The following is a 6605-nucleotide window of genomic DNA, read 5'->3' as shown; positions in this document are numbered from 1 at the left end:
TTGGAAGCCCACAACGGAGTTAGTGGAAACAATTCCCGCCCTCGGGGCGTTTATCGGGACCTCCCTCTCTGTGCAGTTCGAACAAACGTTTCCTCAGTTTCCTCCCAAACCTCCACCGCTCCCTATGTCCAGCTACTGCAGGCAACATCAACCCCCACATCTTGCCGTTTTGATTCTTGTCTGATGCCTCATCTCACTCTCACAGATGTCTTTTATTTTTATTGTACTCCGCCAAATGTGTAGAACAGTGTTCTGCACGCAGCCCTTCGACAGGTCCTATTAATAAATGTCTGGACACCAGACCAACCTCGTCCATCTCAAATTCATCCGCTCCTCGCCTGCTTTCTGCCCTCATCTGTCCATTAACATTACCTCTCTGTCCTTATTGCCTCCCATCCCCGTGACCTGAGGCAGCTGTTTCAGATTTTTAATTCCCTCCTTCAAATGCGGGCACACCCCCGCCAACCTCTTCATTTCTGGCCCCTAATGACCAGACCACAAAAGTGTGTCAATAGAATGGTAACCAGTAGGGATGGCTTCTCCAAAATCTCCTCAGACCCTCCCCTTCCGGCTCCCTCTGCAACTCTCCCATCTTTCCCAGCGGGATCTCTAGGTGGGATTTCCTGACTCCTCTCAAAATCCAGCCCCTTCACCTACGCATCCCGACCCCATCCCTTCTCAAGGTATCAAGTCACTTGCCTTCTCTCCCTTCTTCCCCTCCCCGACCGCCATCTTCGACCATATGCTCTCCGATGGCTCCTCGCTCCCTGATTTCAAAGACCGCCACGTCTTCCCGTCCTAAAAGAACCATGATCCAACCGATGGATCGATCAACCGATCAGTTGTGTTTATTGAGCGCTCCCTCTGTGCAGAGCACTGTACTGGGCAGGGAATGTGTCGTTCCAACCACTGAGTACAGTGCTCTGCACCCAATAAGCTCTCAGAAAATGCCACCATCTGACTGTACTAAGCATTTGGGAGAGTCCAGTAGAACAGTAGAACAGACGCATTCCCCGCCCCCATCGAGCTTACAGTCTAGAAGGGGAGACAAGCTTCAGTAGAAATAAATAAATGGCAGATGCGGACATAAGCACTGTAGGGCCGAGGGTGGGGAGGGGGTGAATGAAAGAGAGCAAATCAGGGGGACGCAGAAGGGAGAGGGAGAAGAGGAAAGGAGGGTTTAGTCAGGGAAGGCCACTTGGAGGAGATGTGCCTTCAATAAGACTTTTGAAGAGGGGAAGAGTCACTGTCCCTTGGTAAAATGGAGATTAAACCCTCTTTCCTCCTACTTAGACTGTGAGCCCCATGTGGGACTGGGGCTGACTAACTTAAATCGATCCCAATGCTTCCACCAGTGCTTAACTCATATAAGCGCTTAACAGATACCATAAAAAAAAATATCGTGAAAACACATGCTATAATAATAATAATGATGTTGGTATTTGTTAAGCGCTTACTAGTGCCGAGCTCTGTTCTAAGCGCTGGGGTAGATACAGGGTAATCAGGTTGTCCCACATGAGGCTCACGGTCCTAATCCCCATTTTACACGAGGTAACTGAGGCACCGAGAAGTTAAGTGACTTGCCCAAAGTCACACACCAGACAGGTGGCAGAATCGGGATTAGAACCCAAGTCCTCTGACTCCTGAGCCCGTGCTCTTTCCAATGAGCCACACTGCTTCTCCGGCAGAGAGGACTGTTTCATTTCGATCTGGGAGAGGAGCGGAAGGGAAACGATGAGAATGGAAAGAGACGATTACTTAAATATACTGCAGCATTGAGAACAAATAAAAAAGTTATTTAAAGCCTGTGGAATTGAAGCCTACACGCTCGGTAAAAATTACCACTAGCAACCCTCTTGTCCTAATCCTCTTCAACCTCTCTCAGTTGCCACTGACAGTGCGGACAACTCCCTTCTCTGGGGAAATGATAATTATGGTATTTATGAAGTGCTGACTTTGTGTCACACTGGGTTCAGTCATTCATTCAGTAGTATTTATTGAGCGCTTACTATGTGCAGAGGACTGTACTAAGTACTTGGAATGTATAATGTGTCAACAGATAGAGATAATCCCTGCCCAATGACGGGCTCACGGTCTACACGGAGGAGACAGACAGCAAAGCAAAACAGAACAAAACAAAACAAGACAACATCATCAAGATAAATGGAACCAAGGAGATATGCACATCATTAACAAAATAAAGAGGGTAATAATATATACAAATGAGCACAGTGCTGAGGGGAGGGGAAAGGGGAGGAGCAGAGGGTGGGGGGAGGGGGAGCAGAGGGAAAGGGGGACTCAAGCTGAGAAGGCCTCCTGGAGGAGGTGAGCTCTCAGTAGGGCTTGGAAGAGGGGAAGAGAGTTAGTTTGGCGGATGTGAGGAGGGAGGGCATTCCAGGGCAGCGGGAGGACGTGGGCTGGGGGTCGACGGCGTGATAGGTGCGAACGGGGGACCGTGAGGAGTTGAGTGGCAGAGGAATGGAGCCTACGGGGTGGGCAGTAGGAAGAGAGAAGGGAGGTGAGGTAGGAGGGAGCAAGGGGATGGAGAGCTTGGAAGCCAAGAGTGAGGAGTTTTTGTTTCGTGCGAAGGTCGATAGGCAACCACTGGAGGTTTTTGAGGAGGGGAGTGACATGCCCAGAGCGATTCCGTAGGAAGATGAGCCAGGCAGCGGAATGAAGAATAGATTGGAGTGGGGAGAGACAAGAGGAAGGGAGATCCGAGAGGAGGCTGACACAATAATCCAGTTGGGATACTGTGAGAGCTCATTCCAGCACGGTAGCAGTTTGGATGGAGAGGAAAGGGAGGATCTTGGCGATATTGTGAAGGTGAGACCGCCAGGTGTTGGTGACAGATTGGAGGTGTGGGGTGAATGAGAGAGCAGAGTCAAGGATGACACCAAGGTTGCGGGCCTGTGAGATGGGAAGGATGGTCGTGCCGTTCACAGTGAAAGAGAAGTCAGGGAGAGGACAGGGTTTGGGAGGGAAGATAAGGAGCTCAGTTTTAGACATTTGAGGTGTGATCAGACAGAGTTGCAGTCTTGTTGGGTCTCTGTGATATCTGTTTTCCATTTGATGCTCTGGGCGCGTCACCCACCACCTCAAGAATCTCCAGTCATTGCCCATCTACCTCCGTAGATTGCCCATCAAGCAAAAACTCCTCACTCTTGGCTTTGAAGCTCTCCATCCCCTTGCCCCCTCTTACCTCACCTCCCTTCTCTCCTTCTCCAGCTCAGCCCTCACACTCCGCTCCTCTGCCGCTCACCTTCTCGCTGGGCCTCGTTCTTGCCTGTACTGCCGTCGAACCCTGGCCCACGTCCTATCTCTGGCCTGGAATGCCCTCCCTCCTCACATCCACCAAACTAGCTCTCTTCCCCACTTGGAAGCCCTACTGAGAGCTCACCTCCTCCAAGAGGCCTTCCCAGACTGAGCCTCCCCTTTTTCTCTGCTCTTCCTCCCCTCCCCGTCGCCCCGACTCCTTCCCTCTGCTCTACCCCCCTCCCTGCCCCACAGCACTTGTGTATATTTGTACATATTTATTATTCTATTAATGATGTGTCTATATCTATAATTCTATTTATCTATTTTGATGCTCTTGATGCCCGTCTACTTGTTTTGTTTGGTTGTCTGTCTCCCCCCTTCTAGACCGTGAGTCCGTTGATGTGTAGGGATTTTCTCTAGCCGTTGCCAAACTGTACTTTCCATGCGCTTAGTACAGTGCTCTGCCCACAGTAAGCGCTCCATAAATACAATTGAATGAATGAATTTATTTATATTAATGTCCGTCTCCTCCTCTAGACTGTAAGCTCGCTGTGGGCAGAGAATCTGTCTGTTATAGTGTACTCTTCCAAGTGCTTAGGACAGTGCTCTGCACACAATAAGCGCTCCATAAATACAAATGAATGGATGAGTGAATGAATCTGAGACCCAGAGAGGCAAAAGGATATACCCGCCACATTTTAAAACCCAGGATTCTTATTCCCAGTCTTCTGCTTTTTTCCACTAGGACATGCTGCCTGTCTAACCTTGGTCTGAATAATAACCGGGGCACCTGTTAGGCGCTTACTGTGTGCCAAGCACTGAAATAAGCACTGGGGTAGATACAAGATCATCAAGTCTCACATGGAGCTCACAGTAGGAGGGAGAGTAGGTAATAATAATAATGATAATGATGGCATTTGTTAAGCGCCTACTATGTGCCGAGCACCATCCTAAGCCCTGGCATTTTAACAGATGCGACAAGTGGGGCACTGAAAAGTGAAGTGACCTGCCCAAGGACACACAGCAGACAAGTGGTGGAGCCGGGATTGTTGTTTGTTTTACGGTACTTGTTAAACACTTACCCAATTTGCTATATCCACCCCAGTGCTTGGTGCTTGGAACATAGTAGGCGTTTAACAAATACCTTAATTCTTATCAGCATTACTCTGTGTCCAACACTGTTCTAAGCACTAGGGTAGGTGAGAAGCAGCATGGCTTAGTGGCAAAAGCACAGGCTTGGGAGACAGTGGCCATGGATTCTAATCCTGGCTCCGCCACTTGTCTGCTGTGTGACCCGGGGCAAGTCACTTTATGCAATCAATCGATCCATCATTAGCGATTATCGGGAAGGTTCCCGATAAACACGTCTCCCAACTCCGTTATACTGTCCTCTCCCAAGAACAGCAAGCGTTGGATAAATACGATGGATTAATCGATTGGTAGCCTGCTCTATGAAGGGTTTCTACTCAGAGCTGGGCAAGTACGATGGAACTTGGGGGGAGGTATTCCCTGCCTTCCAGGAGTTTATACTCTAGGAATCGAACAGTGATATCTACTGAGCGTCTACTGTGCGCAGAGCACCGTACGAAGCGCTTGGGAGAGTACAACGTGACAGAGTGGTTAGGCACGTTTCCTGCTCACGGACAGACGCTAAAATGGTCTATTCCACAGTTTCGTTTAACTTCTGGTTCTCTGGGCCTCGGTTTCCTCTTCTGCAAAATTCAATGCCTCTTCCTCCTCCTACTTAGACCGTGAGCCCCATGTGGGCCCTGATCATAATAATAGTAATAATAATAATGGTATTTGTTAAGTGCTTACTAAGTGCCGAGCACTGTTCTAAGCGCTGGGGGAGATACGAGGTCATCAGGTTGTCCCACGTGGGGCTCACAGTCTTCATCCCCTTTTTCCAGATGAGGTAACTGAGGCACAGAGAAGTGAAGTGACTTGCCCAAAGTCGCACAGCAGACAAGTGGTGGAGCCGGGATTTAGAACCCAGGACCTCTGACTCCCAAGCCCGGGCTCTTGCCACTGAGCCACGCTACTTATCCTGTAGGTACCTCAGAGCTTGACACGGAGTAAGCGCTTAACAAATGTCACAATCATTAATCATTCATTCAATAGTATTTATTGAGCGCTTACTAGCAGAGCACTGTACTAAGCGCTTGGAATGAACAAGTCAGCAACAGATAGAGACAGTCCCTGCCGTTTGACGGGCTTACGGTCTAATCGGGGGAGACAGACAGACAAGAACATCGACCCTCTCAACTGTGGAGTCAGTTGGTTTGGAATTTAGACTTTCCTTCCAAGGGACTGTAAACAAGCAAAAGACATTTTCACTGCAAAAGACATTTTCACTGCTGTGAAATCGTACGAAACCTTCAGCATTTATCCACTTAATCCCCCTGTGAAGCACCGTGGCCTAGTGGAAAGAACCCAGGCCTGGGAGCCAGAGGACCCGGGTTCTAATCCCAGCTCCGCCACGTGTCTGCTGCGTGGCTTTCGACATGTCGCTTAACTTTTCGGGGCATCCGTTACCTCGCCGGTGAAATGGGAGTTAAATCCTACTCTTCTTCTACTTGGACTGCAGGACAGAGACTGCGTCCACACCTGATTAACATGCAGCTACCCCGCTGCTTAGAACAGTGCTTGGCACATAGCAAGTGCTTAACAATGACCACTATTACTTGATGGGTTAGGCTGAGAAGCGGCGTGGCCTAGTGGCAAGAGCACAGGCTTGGGGGTCAGAGGACTTGGGTTCTAATCCCGAATCCACCCCTTGTCTGCTATGTGACTTTGGGCAAGTTACTTGACTTCTCTGGCCTCAGTTATCTCATCTGGAAAATGGGGATTAACACTGTGAGCCCCACGTGGGACAGCCTGATGACCTTGCATCTATCCAAGCCCTTAGATATGCTTGGCACATAGTAAGTACTTAACAAATACCATTATGATTATTATTATTATTTTATCCCTCATAGTGGCAAATGGCCGTGTCATTCTAGCACAGTGGACAAGGTGCACAGGATTCCACTGGATGTCTTTAACGTCATCCAGTGATACAAAGCAGCTCTAAAGGAAATGTCCTTATATGCCTAGAACTCTTGGGTTTTTTTTGCGTGTATGTATGTGTGGTTTTTGTGGCATTTGTTAAGCACCTACTATGTGTCAAGCACTGTTCTGAGCGCTGGGATCAGTACAAGTTTATCAGGTTGGACACAGTCCCTATCCCACACGCGGCTCGCAGTCTGAGTAAGAGGGAGAATGGGTATTGAATCCCCATTTGACAGCTGAGGAAATCGAGGCCCAGAGAAGTGAAGTGACCTGCCAAGGGTCACACAGCAAGCAAT

This window comes from Ornithorhynchus anatinus, chromosome 1 (assembly GCF_004115215.2).
Source record: "Ornithorhynchus anatinus isolate Pmale09 chromosome 1, mOrnAna1.pri.v4, whole genome shotgun sequence".
Taxonomy (NCBI): domain Eukaryota; kingdom Metazoa; phylum Chordata; class Mammalia; order Monotremata; family Ornithorhynchidae; genus Ornithorhynchus; species Ornithorhynchus anatinus.
The sequence above is the reverse complement of the archived record's forward strand: the minus strand, read 5'-3'. Positions refer to the sequence as shown.